Below are 21,782 nucleotides of genomic sequence, written 5' to 3' on the forward strand. Positions count from 1 at the left end.
AATCAATACAATGCAATTAATATCAACTTTCTGACAGTGTGTGTACGAGTATACAAATATGTACGAGTATCGTACGAATTTGACAACTTGTTAAATCTTGTGAATTATTAAGACTTTCAGACTATCTTCGTACTGATTGGGCTATGGGTTTTGCGAGAAAAGGTTTAAGAAACAACAAATGCTTGATAAAATGTTTGATTTAGGGTTCGAACCAACACATGTATATACCATTGCGAATATTTGCCTTTGCAGCTGTCTGTCTCCTCCGTTTACTTGTCCTCAAACAATAATAGTCCGAAAGGTCCTTTTGGTCTTTTCAGCTGAAAAAAGAGAAAATAAAATATCATTATGTTGTTTTACATCATTCCTGTGGTAAAAGCATGGTAAGCGTTGTGGTTAATGTGCATTTACAATAAGTATCACATTAAAACTACCAATAGTGTGGTAAAAGCATGGTAAGTTTTGTGATTACTGTCTTTTTACTACACTTACCACAGTAAAACTAATGTTAATGTGGTAAAAGCATGGTAAGTGTTGTTTGTACTGTGCTTCTACTACAAATACAACTTTGGAACTAATTGTACTACTTTTAATCTGATATGAATATGATTAACTGATTTAAGGTCTTTAGGCCTATGCTCACGTCATGTGACAGGCAGTGTAACTTAATCACCCTGTTTTGAATTAGAAAGCAATAAAACGCAAAGCCTCAGTGGACATGACAGATATAATGCCGTGACTGAACGTGAGCTAATCTGATTAATATCGACAAACAGAAAATACATTATATATCACACATTATTCGGACAGCGTATTTACTACTTACCAACATCTGACACACGTGAAGTGAACTGATGCCAAATATCGCGATGTGTTCGGAACGAGACTTCTTCAGGCTTCTAAGGGTTTGAAACTTGTTCATTAAACACATCGTTAATATAGTCCAATTTAGTCATTTAATCAAAAATATCTTCATTTGTGTTCCGAAGATGAACGAAGGGGTTGGAACAACATGAGGGTGAGGAATTACTGACAGAATTTTCATTTTCATACTTAATAATCGTGACCGCCAATAGCAGCGCTTACTGATCGTGACGTGGGCCAATAGCAAAGCAGAATCATTGTGGGAAATTCCGACTGTATTAACGAATAAAGGTACAATTTGTGTTCTTATCGTGTTTAACACATCTGTATTTGCCCGCGCGAGTATATCCAACTTCAAAAATCGCAGCTTGAATTCAATTTACAGTTACCGTCGAAGAGAAACACAGGGCTTATCTGCCCTATATAAATAACCGCCTGTACACTCTTTAGGATGTGGAGGGTAGGGCGATGAGGCTGCGAGCTACACCTATGAACCATTGAATCACTTTGCTGGCTGGTGCACCGGCTAATCGTGGTTGCCTTGATGCACTTGCTGATCTGGCCGGGTTGACACTCATCGGATGCCTTCCACAAATGGTTTTTTGACACTTTTTGCCTTGTTTCTTCATCAATTCATCAATGACACAATCAAATCATTCAATCATTTTTTATATTTACAATCTGTTCATTATTCTCTTTCAGAATGAAAGATGACATTTAAAAAAGGGTGCAGCTTGCTTTTTTGCTTTAAAAAAAATAAACAAAAAAACACAAATGGCTGGATTTTGTTTTACAAATCTATTGTTGTCATCAAATAATAGTATTAGAAAATTCCACCACATTTCCCATCGGTTTTTAATTTGTAATATTTATTTATACGTTTATTGTATTTCATTTGACTGATCAAGTCATAGATATATACACTAGACCAGTGGCCTTGGCTAAGGCAGTTGATTGGAACGAATGCCTTACATATATAAATTAATTAATTAGCAAAACTTGGACACTAAATATTTCATATTCAATTATTTTAATGATCACAATTAAAGTTTTCATTTTATTAACTGAACAAGCGCAACATTCAGCATTCAATCAAATATTATAAAATATGTATTATTATTAATAATGTTATTTCAACAGAATATCTCGTTATTTTCGACATAATATGTGTGGGTGCAACAAGCAAGATGTGCATTTGTAAATCCGGTGACGCCTGTTTTCTGACAGTGTCGACTCGGCTGCAAAGATGAAGTTGACGATCGCCGTATAGTGAACGCGCCTATAGAGAGAAATGCACATAATGGATTACATAATCAGAGAATAGCCTTTTTCTTTTCGTTTTGAATTATTTCGTTTAAAGACATTTCAAGCTTTGTGTATTTGATGTATTTCTCATGTCTGTGTGTGAGGCATACAATGAGTTTCGTTAAGTTAGGATGAGATGCGCTCCAGTTCAAGATTATCATTTTTTTATTATTATTTATTAAATCTTATTTATCTTATTTATTAAATACAGGCTGATGAAAAATGTATTAAAATTAAGATACAATTTATACAAAACGAAATTCACTTTTACTCGTGCTGTTCACTTTTCATAAATCAACATACATGGGGAAAAAAATAACATTATAACATTTTAACAAATATGAAAATAAATGCGCTTATTTAATGGCTACAACAGTATAGGCCTTACAGACTCTCTATTTGTACAAATTGCTGCACATTCATTTAATTCTGAATTTTGCACACACAAGTTGATAGGCATTTGTTCAAATCAAGTTCATGATAATTGTGCGTGCATTTATTAATCATTATGATACTAAAATCATAACAAAGTAGGTTATGCTATGTACAAAAAAATCAGATGAGCCCAGAATATTCCAAACTGCCGTAGCCAAGGCGACATCTAGTCATAGGGTCCGTGCACTTTTTGATCATTTCATTTCCTGTTTAGAATGGAATAAGGAGAAATGAAAACCAGCTCGTTTATTCGTTTTTTTGGGCTAGATTTTGGCTAGATTTTTCATTTTTCGTTTATGGTTTACAAGTCGGTTTATGGGTTCGATATTTCATTTGCACACGTGGGCGGCGCTGAAACGCCCCTTTCATCTGATTGGTCAAACCGCTCCGCCTTCAGTAAGCTGTGAGCTTTTCTTTCTGTCAGGCAGAATAAGAGTCAGTAGGCTACGAGTGCGGCACTGACAAATGCCCTTTAATGAAATAATGTCTGAAACCACCACTCACTGTTAACTACACACACTATTTGATTTAGAAATATGTTGCTGGTCAAGTAATTCGTGCTGCTGCGACTTGCAAGCAACCCCATTAATGTGAGCCACAGTATATGACAGATTATATTAGCATATTTCCCATTGATAAATACAGTGCAAATAGTTCCGTCTCTTTGGATAAAAGGGAAGTGGAAATAAAAATCAATAATAGGCTGAACTGTACCATGATAATATGTCCGTAACATTTACCACTCTAGTCTTTTATTTACATCAAAAGGCAGGTAGGCGTGTGTGACATATAGCCTATGGGCTATAAATAATTTTGAATAGAAATAAAGTTTATATTTTTTTGAATTTAAGCACGTGTAGCCTACTCAGTTCACATGAAAAGAAAGAGACAGAAAAGAGAGAAGCCAGAATCAGTGAACGTAAATTAAATACTGACAAAATTACCAGGTTTGGGATTAATTGTTATTATTATTATGAGAAATTGACTCCGCCTAGAACTTTGATGCTTCATCAAACTCAGCTCAGACCCTCAGACTGGTCTAACTTGCTTCTAACTGGTCAGACTTTCCCAAAAAATCCATCGACTTGAGTTATCTGAGCAATGAAGGCCGTAATACTTAATGCTGTCCACTAGAGGGGGCGACAGGATAATAAGTGTTTTCTACTCTCTTTCCCTGTTTGCATCAGTTTAAATGACAAATAAATAAACAGTGGTGGAGGAAGTACTGAATCTCAGTACTTAAGTAAAAGTACAAATAACCAGAGACATATTTACTTTAGTAAAAGTAGAAGTAGCCTACCACAATGAAAACCCTACTTAAGTAAAAAGTACCTGATTTTAAATGTACTTTAAGTATTAAAAGTAAAAGTACTTGCATAACAATTTATTCTCTTAATGTCTATATTCTAATAATTAGGGCTGTAACAATATGAATCCGAAATCGCTACACTCAGATCTACGAACCTGTGTCGCGGTGTGAGAAGGGAGAAGGCAGAATCGCGACACACCCCTTTTTTGAAGTTAACATTATACAATACGTAGACCTACACCACAAAACTAGTTGAGGATAAATTATTTAATATTTGGCAATTCCATCGTTATAAACGGGACATTTGCAGTAAAAACTTGAAATATAAATTCTCAGAAAATGCATTTAATACATATTGAAAAATATCAGTATGCGTTTTATATTTAATGGGAAATCTAGGCTACACATGCGTTACGGGACACAAACAATATGTAACTTTTAGGTAGAATTTTTTTTTTTTTGTAATTCTGTGAATTACACTGCGCAAACCAAAAGTAATACCCACCGGATGAAGGGTTGGCTCTCCACAGAACATAACATATTCATTTTATTTTATTTTTCGTGTTCCCATTTATGAGGAAAAAACAATGTTACAGATGTGACCGCTCTGAAAGGCACTAAAAGACTGCTTTAAAACTTTCACTGAGACCTCAAACAGAAAGCACAAAGCCTTTTTTAAATTTGAATTTCGTTTTGTATTAATTGTATCTCAATTTTAATCAATGTTTCATCAAACAATTGCCAGGATTTAATAGATAAGTAGAAAATAGATAATCACGACACGTAGGCGCTGGCGAGTGAACTGGAGCTCGTCTCATAAATGAACCGAAACTCAGCGTAGGCTATAAGGTATCCTACTTGCCTCACAGACCTGATAAATATATCTTTAGACAGCTTTAAATGTGTACTTTTAAACAGAACAATTCAAAACGAAAGAAAACCGACTGCTCTCTGCTTATAATCCGTATGAAATGCGCATTTCTCTCTGGCGCGTTCACTACTGCGAAGATCGCGTATCAGTATCGTCAACCTCATCTTTGCAGCCGACACAGAAAACACTTGTTTATTAATAAACAATTAAAATGTCTTCTTGCTATATTTGACATATTCATTACTTTTGCTGGTTCTTTGTGACAGCTTTTAGGTGCTTTATTGTTAGCGCCACCAACGCGATCAGCACCGAAAACATGGAGATTTTTTTCAATCCCTGTTTTGGCAGGGGAAAAACTGATCCGAAAATGTAACGAAACGTTGTAGAAATGTAGTGGAGTAGAAAGTATAATAATTGCTGCAAAAAGTAACGAAGTAAAAGTCAAAAGTATGCACTATTGATTCTACTTAAGTAAAGTACAGATACGTGAAAAATGTACTTAAGTAAAGTAACGAAGTATTTGTACTTGGTTACATTCCACCACTGCAAATAAATGCATGAATTTCATTATGATAACAGGTTAAACGTCGTAATTAGCCAGCATAGGACGCAAATGAAAATACAATTTGATATTTGTGATATTTAAACTGTGTATTATTAATAAATATTGTTTCATATCTTGTTCATGCTTTATACATTTTAACCAGTGCTAATTTAAATAAAATGAATGAATGAATAGAACTATATAATAATTAATTATAATATGGTAACTTTGGTCCAAAGTAATTTGTGATAAACAGTGTATAGGACTATGTTTCATCTGCTTATTTATTATAGTCAAAATAATCCAGCAATTATGTTTTATCGAATGTTATTCGAATTCAAGATGTAGAAGCTCAGATCAATAATGAGGCGTACAGGCCATAAATAACAAATATACATTACAACATTTTTATTATTCATAAGAATTTAAGTTAATAACATCTAAAACAAAGAATACATGTATTACAGGGCAAGTAAGTATTAGTATTTTTAATGTTTTTGAAAGAAGTTTCCTCTGCTCATCAAGCCTGCATTTATTTGATCAAAAATACAGAAAAAAAAGTAATATTGTGATATATTTTTACAATTTAAAATAATTGGTTTAAATGATCATTTATTTCTGTGATGCAAAGCTGAATTTTCAGGATCATTACTCCAGTCTATCACATGATCCTTTAGAAATAATTCTAATATGATGATTCATTATCAAAGTTGGAAACAGTTCTGCTGCTTAATATGTTTTCATAACCTGTGATACTTTTTTAGGATACTTTGATGAATAAAAAGTAAAAAAAAAAAAAAGCAATTTTTTTAAAAATAGAAATCTTTTGTAACAACAATATACACTACTGGTCAGTAATTTGAGGTCAGTATTTTTTTTTTTTTTTTTTTAAATAAATCAATACTTTTATTCAGCAAGGATGTGTTAAATTGATTTTAAAAAAAGTGATAGTAAAGAAGATTTATATTATTAGAAATGATATATATTTTTTAATAAATGCAGTTCTTTTTAACCTTTTATTCATCAAATATATTAGGCAGCAGAACTGTTTCCAACACTCATAATAAATCAGAATATTAGAATGATTTCCGGGGCTGTTTACACCTGGCCACTTCATGCGTTTTCTCAGATCGGATAGCTATCCGATCGTGAAAAGACCAGGGGCGCCTGTTTCAGAAAGGAGGTTAAGTGAAAACTCTGAGTATGTTAACCCTGAAATGAGGGAAACTCTGGGTTTTCTGTTTCAGAATGGGAGGTATGTTAAACCTGAGAAAGCAGAGTAAGTCAAGCCCGTTTCTGAAAGAGAGGTAACTTATACTCAGAGTCAGTTACCATGGTAACTTACTCTGTGAACCTAACCTGGCCGGGAGCAGGTTTTCTTCGGTAAACCCAGAGTTTCTTTCGGTCTCCTCCCCTTTTTTAAAGAGGAAGTGGTGTTTAAACACCTCATTCATTCTTTCAGTACATTTTTATTAATAAAATTAATCTTTAATTAATAAATACAATATTGCTATTTTTACTGTTTTTTTTTTTTTTTTCAATTTTTTAAATAAGATGAAGTCTATTAACTCCTTAACTGGCAACTGAATATACAGTAGTAGATTAGAGTTACATAATGTAGTTCTAAACAAATTCTACAGAATTAAACTGTGGCATTTACTGAAAATCACTGAACTCTGTTCATCTGTGCAACAGAAGTTGATGGACCGTCCTCCTGCTGTTCTTCCACTTTGGGGGCGGGGGGAGAGATAAGACTACCCATTTATACTTAGCTTTAAACTTAGATTCTACTCCACATAAAAATGTGAAAAAATCTGAATGTGTAGATTGTTTGATGTGACACATAACATTATCCCCATCGTCCTGTGAAGATGAGTACACTTTATAACACTATTTGTCATAATTTCTGGTGTATTGAGTAGGCTACTTACAACTGCCTGCAGGTTTTGTTGGGACAGGAGGCTCCAAAAGACAGATATTACCATCGGAATCTGTTGGGACCAACAAAAAACCCAACCCAAAGTAAAATAAATGGAAATATCAAAAATAGCCTATATAAGAAATAACACATATGTAAACCTCTTACATTTTATGAAGGCCCTTGGATCTTCGGGAGTGACTGGCTCTGAAGTCCCTCCAGGAATTCCCCCAGCCAAAAATGCTGCTGCACTGCTAGACACTGGGATGCTATTTAGTTATTTAATATGTCAAATATTTGTAAATTCAGGTAGCCTACACCCATGATATGCTCAAACCTTACCTGATTGAATTATGTTCTTATATTTAATTTTCAGCTGCTGCCATGTTCTTTTAATACCTGCAGGATTGCACCCATGAAAATTAAAATTAGGTTGAATAACATACTGTTCTTCCAGTTTCACCTCTGATATTATAACAGTTGGGTAAGTTACTCTAAAATAGTTATTAATTACTAACTACAAATGACATCTTCAACCGTGTAATTAGATTCATGTAATAATGACTATCTTTAGAAAGTATTGGTCTACTTATTAATAAATCCCATATCAACCTCAACCACTTGAACAATACAAGGAGAGACAAGAAACTGCACTTTTAATGCTTTCAAATAAACAATATACAATTGCATGGATTATTCTTGAATTGACCAAAGTGTGTAGAGGGAGAAGGTTACATAAAAAATATACCTTTTAAAAATGTATGTTAAATATACAGAATTGTTCTATAGTCTAATGCAATTACATCAGATTTGACTTCAAATTACAGAAGAATTAAGAGTAATCCCTTTAATTAAATGACAGTATTTAGATGACTTGGTAATTAATTACACCCAACACTGTATAACTAATTAAAATGTAAACATACGCATTGACTCGAGCAACTATTTTCTCCCTAGCTAACTCTAGTTGTCCTTCGCTGCTGCAGCCGATATTTAAAAAATAATAATATGTCTTCTTACGCTTGCAGAAGCTGGTGAGAAATATGCAGACCTCTTTTTGTCTGGCGCTGTTACCATGGTGACTCATAATATCTGCACTCCATTGATAATGGCTTTTTATAGTGGTGGTGCACGCGCTTAACTCAGAGTCAGTCAACTCAGAGTTGATTGAACTAACTAATTTCCGCTGTTCTGTAACCGAAAACTCAGAGTTTCCCATCTCAGGGTAAGTCAACTCAGTTGAACCTCCTTTCTGAAACAGGCCCCAGGGGCCCGTTCTTCGTACGTCGCTAACTCAGTTAGCTGGATTTGATTGTTGGAGATTTGGCATGATCTTGGATTGTTTGGTTCTTCGACGCTCATCCTGGACTTGCTGTCATAGCAACAGGTGCCCAAGCTTAAACCTGCTCGGGAGCAGGCTTATTTCATGTTAACAGGATTAGATCCCGGCTTTATAAGCGGAGGTGATACGGGAAGTCTTTCGCAGCCATGTCTTGTCCGTTTTTACGACAAGAACCTGTCGCTGAAGGTGGTCTCACGCTGCACAATCCACTGCCGCTTTCTGAGCATGCAGCCTGACATCAAACAATTCACCATTTACCTTGGAGAAGCGAGTCCAGAATATATCAAATAATACAAAAAGTAATGTAATCAAAAAGTATGCAGTTGACTGATTAAAAATATCTTAGATGGTGTGTGACTCCATGTCCTACATCACAAATGTGGAAGCAAAATGGCCTGGTTCTGTGCATGACTCGAGGATTTTCAGAGAGTCACATTTATGCACATTATTTGAACGTGGTAAGGAAATATTTTATATCAAGCTCACTGTATTACATACATTTATTCTGAGCCTAACAAAACTGCATTTTTCCAGGTGCTTACGACGGGAACCTGCTTGGTGACAGGGGCTATACCTGCAGGCAGTATTTCATGACGCCATTCCCTGACCCAAACCCGTTTCAATGCAGCTCTAGCCAGGACAAGGGCACGCATTGAAATGACCTTTGGGCAACTAAAGGAAAGATTTCAGTGTCTGAGGGTTGCACCTGACAGGGCCTGTGACATTATTGTTGCATGTGCCATACTCCACAATAGTGCCACCATCAGAAAGGAGAGGACCCCTGTGGTGGAGTTGCAGCCTGATGATGACCTCCAGCCAGTGCACTTGGACCAACCTAGTGGCAGAGCTGCACGGGACAGAATTGTGGAACACCATTTTTTCTTTATTTTTTTCAAAACAAAAACCTTCATTAAATGAATAGAAGACAAGACAACATGCTTAGTTCCTTGAGTTTTATTTCAATTATTCTTTGTCAAGAAAAGCCAATGATGGTCATCTTTTGCCTGCAATAAGATATATTGTTATCCAAGGTCAGCAATAGTACTCTGTGTGAAATAGTGTATTTAGCACTTACTCTGAAGTTCCTTTTGAAGCAACTCAATCTCTAGTGCCAGTTTTTTCTTCTTTAAGGTGTCAAGTTCTATTTCTCCCCTTCATTTTTCTGTTTTTTCAGGTCAAAATACTAAATTTTCTGTTGTAGATTCCGTTTATATACGGATATCACCCTGTGCCATGTTTGGATAAAAAGAATAAAAAAAAATAAAAAAATAAAAAAGAACTGTCAACACAAGCCTCATGCAACAAAAATAAAAAGTACAAGTAGGTTACTACACTGCCCACCTCTGTATCACTTTGTGCAGTAGGCCTTTCCTCCTGCAACTCATATTGCAGTCAGAAATAATATGTACACAAGTTACTATAAATGAAGTAAAGTTATTTATGCACTTACAAGTACTTCCTCCAAAGGACAGTCATCTGAGAGGGTTTCTTCACTGTCCTGTGCAATGGAAACAAATGGGCATTACAAAGTGTTGCACTTTCTTCCCTTTTGATGTAAAGTTAGAAAAAGTCCACTTACTGCACATATTTCAGCCACTACTTTCTTGGGAACAGGTACAAGTGTTGGTGTATTATGTAAAACTGCACAAAAGAGGAAACACAATGGCATTACAATGAACTACACTATATGAACAAATGTGATCAGTAACTCATGGCAAAATATTCTTACATTAAGTTCAGCAGTTTTCACCTTCACAAGTCAAAGCAATTGATCACTACTCAATATTTAACAGCTGAAATTACTGTACCAGCCATTTGGATTATATAGGCCTACTCAATTTAATGCGGCAAAAAAAAAGATATATTTTACAGTGTAGCAAGATCATTTAAAGCTCATTTACCAGTAATGAAGGTGTTGCTGCTACTGGTTCCTGGCTGTTGGTCTGAGGAAGAGCTGCCCCCAGGGATGCCCTCCACAATGGGTCGGTTCACATTTAACCCCAGGGCCAGCTCTACTGCTGGGGTATAATGTGGTATAATGTGAGGGAGCAGGACCACCACCTGTTTTTTTTTTTTCAGCTCAGCCTTTTTCTTGGTTGCTGTTATAAACAGACAAACACATTTAACGGTGCTTTTCTTTTGTAAAAGAGACAAAGAACAGTAGAAGTAGAAAAGATTACCATTTTGAAGAATATTCTTGTACTTCCCTTTTACTTGTTCCCATGTTCTAGTGCAGTGTTCTTCAACCCTGCTCCCGGAGGACCCCCAACACTGCTGGTTTTCTTTGTCTCCCTAATCAAACACACCGGATTCAATTCATCAACTCATTATCACATGGGTTAATGAGCTGATGAGTTGAATCAGGTGTGTTTGATTAGGGAGACAAAGAAAACGTGCAGTGTTGGGGGTCCTCCAGGAGCAGGGTTGAAGAACACTGTTCTAGTGGGTCCTGAGGTGGCTCTGACATTAAGCAATTATGAAATGATTAAAATACAAGAATATACACTGTAATAAGTGATATAACCATAACATGGAACACTTACGCATTTCATTTGTCTGCTACTTTTTGCCAGCCCTCTCTCCTGGCTTTTGCACACATTGAGGTGTTCCCTGGCGTTTTAATTAAGGTTTCATATTCTGCATAACCTTCAATAACTCTTGCTCTGCTGCGGAGAAAAACTGTGCGTGCTCTTTGGCCATGGTGAGCAGCCAATAGCAGCGTTGCTGATCAATGTTTCTACTATCGATACATATCCCCTTTTAAACCAGCGCATGAACGCGCAGTTATCTCAGATAACTCAATCCAGCTATACTAATCATAACTGGCAGGTGTGTTCGAAGAAACGAATTAGTCAGATCATGATTAGGCCGATGATATCACCTTGGATGTCTCATAATTTGATCTTGGATGTTTCAAGCAACGTACGAAGAACGGGCCCCAGTTGCTATGACAGCAAGTCCAGGATGAGCGTCGAAGAACTCAGTTAGCTGGATTTGATTGTTGGCGATTTGGCATGATCTTGGATTGTTTGGGTCTTCGACGCTCATCCTGGACTTGCTGTCATAGCAACTGGGGCCCGTTCTTCGTACGTTGCTTAAAACATCTGAGATCAAACGAGACATCCAAGGTGATATCATCGTGCTAATCATGATCTGACTAATTTGGTTCTTCGAACACACCTGCCGGATATGATTAGTATAGCTGGATTGAGTTAGTGAGATAATTGCGCGTTCACGCTCTGGTTTAAAAGGGGATATGTATCGATAGTAGAAACATTGATCAGCAACGCTGCTATTGGCTGCTCACCATGGCCAAAGAGCGCGCTCAGTTTTTCAACGCAGCAGAGCAGGAATTTTTACTGGAATGGTATGCAGAGTTTGAAAAATATAATTAAAACGCCAGGGAACACTGGGAATCAAAGTGTGCAAAAGCCAGGAGAGAGGGCTGGCAAAAAGTAACAGACAAATTAAATGCGTAAGTGTTCCATGTTATGGTTATATCACTTATTACAGTATATATTCTTGTATTTTAATAATTTCATAATTGCTTAATGTCAGAGCCACCTCAGGACCCACTAGAACATGGGAACAAGTAAAAGTGAAGTACAAGAATATTCTTCAAACTGGTAATCTTTTCTACTTCTACTGATTAGTCTCTTTTAGCAAAGACATTTTAAATGATGTGTTTGTCTGTTTATGGTTATCTGCAACCAAGGAAAAGGCGGAGCAGAAAAAAACAGGTGGTGGTCCTGCACCCCCACGTTATACCCCGGCAGAAGAGCTGGCCCTTGGGCTAAATGAGAACCGACCCATTGTGGAGGGCATTCCTGGGGGCAGCTCTTCCTGTGATTTCGCTCGATTGCTCCTGTCTGCCTCGCTGTCTGCTGTGAGTTTGTCTGCTTCGGTGCTGTAAGCTCCGTATTAGCCTCGTATAGCCTCGTATTTCCTTGTTTTGAACCATCATTTACTACAATTTCTAGTTGTTTATACTACTACTAAATACAGCTTACCCAACATCGCTGGCTTCCGTTACTACTAACACAACACGCTGGTAATTCGCTAGCCTGTTAGCGCCACCCGTGCGCTCAGCTATTTTTATTTTTTTATTTTCTCTCGCGCCTTTGAGTTCATAAAAGCTCAGGTGAGTAAGAATCACTCAACAAACACGGTGAGTAATGTCTTGTCCTGTTATTATCATGCGTCGCGTCTGAATGCGTTGTTGTTTTTGGAGCTCTATCGATTTGATTTATAATTCTTGATTTTTCTCTTTAAACTCGCTTACAACGAAGATTTTCTACTTTTCCTCACTGAGAAGCACTACTGCTCAAACCTCATTGTAACAACGCGGACTGTTGAGCAGACGCGTCTCAAGCCTATTAGTGATCCAACGCTGCATACTCTTAAAGGTTACGTCCGTGGATCACGGCTGAACGCGTCTTCTCCACACTCACTTATAAACAAACATTTTTATTTTTTTTTCGCCTATCGTGCGTCTACTCTACACCCCTACCACTAAAAAAAAACAACTAAAAAACCTCATAGTTACAACGCGGACTGTTGAGCAGACGCGTCTCAAGCCTATTAGTGATCCAACGCTGCATACTCTTAAAGGTTACGTCCGTGGATCACGGCTGAACGCGTCTTCTCCACACTCACTTACAAACAAACAAACTTATAATATAAATTAGTATTAATATTGATAGCATCACTGGTAGCTTCGTTGCTAACTCACTGTCCATCTGTTAAAATGGCGAATATATCAGATGTAAGTAGTCTACCGTTTGGTGCAGGTGAGGACACATTTGAGCTGCACGCACTGCAGTCTGAGCTGGAAGCTGTTGAGAAACAGATCCACAACCTTTTATTGAGACAGGCCGAGCTGAGAGACCGGTGTTTGGCTCTTGAAACATCACGTGCCGATGCACACAAATCAGTGTTTAACGTTACTAACCCGCTGACTCCGACCGCGTCTACTCCGTGCGTTCCTCAGCATCGGTCGCAATCAGCCATGGTCTCGTTCACTCCGGCTCCAACACGCCACCACGAAGCCTGGGTGGTTCCGCAGCGGAAGACGCGAGTCAGGTTTAGACCAAGACTTTCTCCGACCCTCCCGGTTTTCGAGTTATCCACACAAAACCGCTTCTCCCCTCCACGCGAAACAGAACACGATGCTGTGATCATCGGCGATTCCATCGTTCGGCACGTACACGCTACGTTAGGTAAAAGTAAGGTGCAAAGTCACTGCTTTCCTGGTGCTCGTGTTTCTGAAATCGCTGCTCGCGTTCCCGAGATCCTGAACGGTGACGAGCGCGTCGGAACTGTGGTCCTGCACGCGGGAGTGAACGACATCAGGCTGCGCCAGACGGAGATTCTGAAGAAAGACTTCAGGAATCTATTCGATACGGTACGCAGCACATCGCCTGAAACAACGATCATTGTGTCAGGACCGCTTCCCACGTACCGACTAGGGCATGAAAAGTTCAGCAGATTATTTGCGCTAAATGAATGGTTAATGTCATGGTGTAATGAGCAGAAACTGCTCTTTGTAAATAATTGGAATCTGTTTTGGGAGCGTCCTAGGCTTTTCCGTGCTGATGGCTTACACCCAAGCAGATTCGGAGCGGCTCTTCTGTCAGATAACATCTCTAAAAAGTTAAATACCCTTTGACTAGTAACCAAAAGTCCAAATCATAGTCTCTGCTGCTCCAATTCAACTGATATAAATACTAGTGTAGAACATTGCATAGAAACCGTGTCTATTCCTCGTTTAGTGAGATCAAATAATAAATCTAATGCAGGATCTAGGAAAAATCTAATTGTTATTAAAACAGAAAATGTTGCTATTAGTAAACAAAAACTATTTCTAAAGCTAGGTCTTCTAAACATTAGATCACTCACACCTAAGGCAGTTATTGTAAATGAAATAGTCACAGATAATAGCTTCGATGTACTTTGCCTTACTGAAACCTGGCTTAAACCAAATGATTATTTCGGTATTAATGAGTCTACTCCTCCTGGATACTGTTATAAGCATGAGCCCCGTCTGATTGGTCGTGGCGGAGGTGTTGCAACCATTTATAGAGATATTCTAAATGTTACTCAGAAAACGGGTTATAAGTTTATTTCATTTGAAGTACTTGTACTAAATGTTACGCTCTTAGATGTTAGAAAAACATCACTATTATCTCTAGCCTTGGCTACCGTATATAGACCGCCAGGGCCTTACGCTGATTTCCTAAAAGAGTTTGCAGATTTTCTCTCAGACCTATTAGTCAATGTCGATAAAGCATTAATTGTTGGAGATTTTAACATACACGTAGATAATCCAAATGATGCGTTAGGAGCTGCGTTTACAGATTTATTAAATTCATTTGGGGTCAAGCAAAACGTCATCGGACCAACACATCGTCTTAATCATACACTCGATTTAATTATATCACATGGAACCGATCCAACCGATATAGATATCATTCCACAAAGTGATGAAGTCACTGATCACTACATGGTAACTTGCATATTACGTACTGCTGTAATATGTCATGCAGCGCTGCGTTATCGACCAGGCAGAACAATCCTTCCATCCACCATAGATAATTTCTCAAATTGCTTATCTAATCTGTCTCAGCTGCTGCCTGAACCCAAACAAACAGATGAACTAGAAGAACTAACTAGCACTATGAGCACCATTCTCTCTAGAACATTGGATGTGGTTGCACCTATTAAATTAAAAAAGGTCAGAGAGAAAAATAAAGCACCATGGTATAACAATACTACGCATGTTTTAAAGAGAGAAACCCGTATTTTAGAGCGTAAATGGAAACAAACTAATTTAGAGGTCTTTAGAATCGCGTGGAAAGACAGTATGTCACGTTATAAAAAGGCCCTAAAAGCGGCCAGGGCTGAGCACCTCCGCAAACTAATAGAAAACAACCAAAATAATCCAAGGTTTTTATTTAACACCGTGGCTAAACTAACAAATAAACAGACGTCACCTGAACAAAATATCCCGTTACAGTTCAGTAGTAATGATTTCATGAACTTCTTCACTGAGAAAATAGAAAGCATCAGAACCACAATTGTAAACGTTCAATCTTCAATCGCGCCTTATAATTCAGCTTCAATTATCACCCCGCAAGAACAATTACAGTGCTTTACAACTATAGAACAAAAAGAGTTAAATAAACTTATCACTTCATCTAAAACAACAACATGTTTATTAGATCCTATACCAACTAAACTACTGAAAGAAGTGTTACCTGTAGTGGAAGAGCCTCTCCTCAATATTATTAACTCGTCTTTATCTCTAGGTCATGTTCCAAGAACATTTAAACTGGCAGTTATAAAACCTCTCATTAAGAAACCACAATTAGATCATAATAATCTAGCAAATTATAGACCCATTTCAAATCTTCCATTTATGTCTAAAATATTAGAAAAAGTGGTGTCCGCTCAACTGGGCTCTTTCTTGCAACAAAATGATATCTATGAAAAGTTTCAGTCTGGATTCAGACCGCATCATAGCACTGAAACTGCGCTCGTTAAAATCACAAATGATTTACTTTTAGCTTCTGACCAAGGCTGTATCTCAATACTAGTTTTACTTGATCTTAGTGCTGCGTTCGATACTATAGATCACACAATACTCTTAGATCGACTACAAAATTATACTGGTGTTCAAGGACAAGCACTAAGCTGGTTCAAATCATACCTATCTGACCGCTACCATTTTGTCTATTTAAATGGAGAAAAATCGATCATAACTCCAGTAAACTATGGAGTGCCGCAGGGATCTGTGTTAGGCCCTCTGTTATTTTCAATATATATGATGCCACTTGGAAATATTATAAGGAAACATGGAATTAGTTTCCATTGTTATGCTGATGACACTCAAATATATATTTCATCAAGGCCGGATGAAAACGCTAAATTTTCCAAATTGACAGAGTGTGTTAAAGATATAAAAGATTGGATGACGCGTAATTTTCTTTTATTAAATCCAGACAAGACAGAGGTAATACTTATCGGTTCAAAAAACCGCCCACAAAACCTCGCATAATACAACTTTAACATCATAGGATGTCCTGTTACTTTATCCGCTACAGTAAAAGACCTGGGTGTTATACTCGATTGCAACCTGTCTTTTGAAAATCATATTTCATATGTTACAAAAACAGCCTTTTTCCACCTTAGAAACATTGCTAAGCTACGTAATATGCTATCAGTTTCTGATGCAGAAAAGTTAGTTCATGCATTCATGACCTCGAGACTGGATTACTGTAATGCCTTATTAGCTGGTTGTCCTGCATCCTCAATAAACAAGCTACAGTTAGTCCAAAATGCCGCCGCTAGAGTTCTTACGAGATCAAGAAAATATGATCATATAACACCGATTTTATCATCACTGCATTGGTTACCTATAAAGTTCCGTATTAATTACAAGGTATTGCTACTGACTTATAAAGCCCTAAACGGCTTAGCTCCAGTCTATTTAACGGATCTTCTAATCGCCCTATAATCCATCGCGCTCTTTAAGATCACTAAATTCAAGGCTTTTGGTCATACCTAGGATATTCAGAACCACCAAAGGAGGGAGAGCATTTTCACATTTGGCTCCAAAACTCTGGAATAGTCTTCCTGATACTGTTCGTTGCTCAGACTCGCTCTCCCAGTTTAAAACTAGATTAAAGTCGCATCTCTTCAGCCAGGCATTCATATAATCCCACAGTTCAAACTACAATCCGGCCTCTAGCTCATAAATGCCAGAGGAGAACTGGCCCCCGACTGAGCCTGGGTTCTCCCAAGGTTTTTTTTCTCCATTAGGTCACCTGATGGAGTTTTAGGACACCATTAGGTCACTTGATGGAGTTTTTCGGTTCCTTGCCACTGTTGCCTTTGGCTTGCTCAGTTGGGGATATTTTGGGGATATTTAATTTAATTTTATCATCAATAAATTCCTCTTGAAACAAACTTTGTTGTATTATTTAAATTGAATACTGTGAAGCTGCTTTGATACAATCTGTATTGTGAAAAGCGCTATACAAATAAACTTGACTTGACTTGACTTAAGGCCTATTTATACTTCTGCGTCGGACCTACGCCGGAGCCTCTACGCTGTAGGCAACGCGTTGGTTTTAATTTATACTTCTGCGTCGTTGTCCGCGTTGACGCGCAATTACTCATGCAGAGGGACCATGTGAAACCCGAGGGAGGGGTTCTAGCAGACCAATCACAGCGCTTGCGTCCGCGTAGAATTGACGCGTTGTTACATTTTTGGAGAGGTGCGCATCAGGGTACGCCAAAGGGTACGCGCGCTAAGCACAGCCTACGACGTAGCTACGGCGTAAGTTCGACGCAGAAGTATAAATAGGCCTTTAGACCTAAAGCCAGGGACCAGTAACAGCAACACCTTAATTACAGGTAAATGAGTTTTAAATCATCTTGCTACACTGTAAATAATTTGTTGCTGCATTAAATTAAGTATGTCTATAATCCAAATGGCTGGTACAGTATCAGCTCCGCTTATGAAGCCGGGATCTAATCCTGTTAACATGAAATAAGCTTGCGCACCTGTTGCTATGACAGCAAGTCCAGGAGGAGCGTCGAAGAACCAAACAATCCCAGATCATGCCAAATCGCCAATAATCAAATCCAGCTAACTGAGTTAGCGACGTACGAAGAGCGGGCCCCTGGTGCGCAAGCTTAAACCTGCTCGGGAGCAGGCTTATTTCATGTTAACAGGATTAGACTGCGGCTTCATAAGCGGAGCTGATACGGGAAGTCCAGCGCTTATGAAGCCGGGATCTAATCCTGTTAACATGAAATAAGCTTGCGCACCTGTTGCTATGACAGCAAGTCCAGGATGAGCGTCGAAGAACCAAACAATCCCAGATCATGCCAAATAGCCAATAATCAAATCCAGCTAACTGAGTTAGCGGCGTACGAAGAACGGAGAACTGAGATTTTGCGTTACAATAGTGCACTTTCTGAGATATATATTTTTTCTCGTGACTGGTGAGATTGTCGTTTACATGATTAATTTGTTGGAAACGCACACTTATTTTCGACTTGTCGGAGTCGGGCTTTAACTACAGCACAAACTGTTTGCATTGCCTTAAGATTATTTGCGAGTGGCTCTTTCCTTTACACTATTGGAGATGCGGAGAACTTGATGGAAAGTGCTGTCTGTCGTGTCATTCGGAGTTTACCTGGCGCTTTTAGGTTTAGAAAAACAGTTTTAGGTTTTTTTTGTGGCATTTCCAAGCCACTTAAAGGAGCTGTATGTAGTTTTCAGCGGCCTCTAGCGGTGATGTTTCAGATTGCAACCAATAAGTTGACAAGCGCGTGCTCTTGCGCGTGCTCGAATTTATGAGCGAGCACTGTGGATACCGGCCAGACTGAGACGCGTCACGCAACACACCAGAGAGAGCATCCCACAACATGCTAGAAACTCAGGTAAACTCCCACTGCAACGTTACAATAATAGGCTACTTTTATCAGCTTGACGTTGAACTAATGCTCCATGCTCGTACCATGATAAGAATGGAACCCTATCAACCGTGCCGAATTTTGCCACTGCAAGCACTACTTCACATTTTCTTCAGGAAATGTATACATTCTAGGTTTGTAGATAAGGTCTCTCCATGATTCAAACGCCCTGCCGATGTTGATCCGTGTTTTTTCACCCGAAGTTCATCCGATTCACGTCTGGCCTTTAATACGAGCTTCAGCAGAAAGAAAAAAACGTTTTATTGTTTTTTTTATCAATATGTGGAGTTTGTGTTGGAGTCTGTGTTGTGCTGGGAGCAGGTCGTTTCTTAGTGTTATCAGACATGTCATAAGTTGCATAAGTCATAAGTCCATGTCATAAGTTGCAGTGTCGTCGCTGTTGAGTGCAAAATCAGTAGGCTAGACGAGGCGAGAGGCTCGGGAGCGCTCCGCGCATGCAGGTGACGTCACTGGATTTCGCGGTAAATCCGACCCGGCACCTTCACATAAACATAAGAATACTTGCTTTCAGAGGTAATAGCAAAACCCGAAAAGTGGATCATTTTAATGTGATATTACAACCCCTTCACACACAGGCAATAAAAAAAGGATTCGTTTTAGTAGAAAAGCTACATACAGCACCTTTAAGACCCAATGTTGTAAAGCAGTTTTTTTTTTTAAGCAGTTTTTTTTTAGGCTATCATAATTTTTTATGAAGATCATGCATTCATGACCATGCCGATTACAGTATATGTTACTCAGGCTTCACTAACGTGATTGGTACCATAGACTATAGGCTAGACCAGGGGTCGGCAACCTAAGGCACGCGTGCCAAATGCGACTCTGATACTTTCCAGACAAGTTACATACTCTCCTGTCACTTGTTTCAAGAGCTTCACTTGGTCAAAAACCAAGTGATAACCTGTACAATGTAAAATTGTCAACATCAAATTATGTACTACATATTACAGCATTGTTTCAATACAAGACATACCAATGGACTCGCGCAGCTTTCTGTCTTCTTTGGGCACCAGATGTTCCTTCCTCACCCGAAACAAAGGACTTATTCGATTAGCTTGCGTTGATATAAGGACTGGTCTTCCTTCTCTGCTGTAAAACAAGAAAGTCTCGACTTACTCTATGTGCAATTACTATTGTTCTTGAAACATAAATTAAGACAGTTATAAATAAGTTAATTTACCATACGATTCAAGTCAAGTCAAGTTTATTTGTATAGCGCTTTTCACAATACAGATTGTATCTAAGCAGCTTCACAGTATTAAATTAAAATAATACAACAATGTTTGTTTCAAGAGGAATTTATTGATTGATAAAATTAAATTAAATATCCCCAAAATATCCCCAACTGAGCAAGCCAAAGGCAACAGTGGCAAGGAACCGAAAAACTCCATCAAGTGACCTAATGGTGTCCTAAAACTCCATCAGGTGACCTAATGGAGAAAAAAAACCTTGGGAGAACCCAGGCTCAGTCGGGGGCCAGTTCTCCTCTGGCATTTATGAGCTACAGGCCGGATTGTAGTTTGAACTGTAGGATTATATGAATGCCTGGCTGAAGAGATGCGACTTTAATCTAGTTTTAAACTGGGAGAGCGAGTCTGAGCAACGAACAGTATAGAACTCTGCATAACAGTGAGGAATACTCCCATTGGTGCACAGGGTGAGTAGGTCTTTTTTCTTTAAGGCACTGATCACTGGAGGATTTTCATACAATGAGCTGGGGTGTGTGGTTCTGGTGCCTCTGGTGCCTCTTGTTGCCTGTTGTGCCACCGTCAGTTTTCGGAAGGTTGGGGCGGTGAAATCATACTTGAAGAAGATTGTTTTTGGTTCATCTTTCGTGTAGCGGAACCATTTAATCTTCTGCCAATGAACTGATTGTCCCTCCTCATCTTTTGTTCTGTTTTTGAGTATGTGGTTGGAGAGGGACTTGAAGTACAGAAAGTCCTTGTGTCCAAGTTCATGTACACTATGGGTCGTTCTTTCTTTCCATTCTCACAAGTGTGTAGTAGCCATCATGGATGGCTACTAGACATGGAGTGTGATAGTGTGCATGCTGCAGTGGAAACTGCAAGAAGAAAAGTTTCTATTTACTCCCATTTCTATTTACTCCCATACTTCTATTTACTGATGGCTACTACACACTTGTGAGAATGGCAAGAAGGAACGACCCATACAGTGTACATGAACTTGAACACAAGGACTTTCTGGACTTCAAGTCCCTCTCCAACCACATACTCAAAAACAGAACAAAAGATGAGGAGGGACAATCAGTTCATTGGCAGAAGATTAAATGGTTCCGCTACACGAAAGATGAACCAAAAACAATCTTCTTCAAGTATGATTTCACCGCCCCAACCTTCCGAAAACTGACGGTGGCACAACAGGCAACAAGAGGCACCAGAACCACACACCCCAGCTCATTGTATGAAAATCCTCCAGTGATCAGTGCCTTAAAGAAAAAAGACCTACTCACCCTGTGCACCAATGGGAGTATTCCTCACTGTTATGCAGAGTTCTATAACACTCTGACAGTGGGCAGTGAGTGAACTTTTTAGTTCAACTAAAGTGAACTAAAAAGTGAAATGTGTAATAAACAAGAGAAATTAAACTGTTTGAAATTAAATGTTAAACTGTTTGACATGAATGTGAACTCATAAATGAGAATTGAAATTAAACGGTTAGAAATGAAAT

This window comes from Leuciscus leuciscus, assembly GCF_965113295.1.
Source record: "Leuciscus leuciscus genome assembly, chromosome: 13".
Classification (NCBI taxonomy): Eukaryota; Metazoa; Chordata; class Actinopteri; order Cypriniformes; family Leuciscidae; genus Leuciscus; species Leuciscus leuciscus.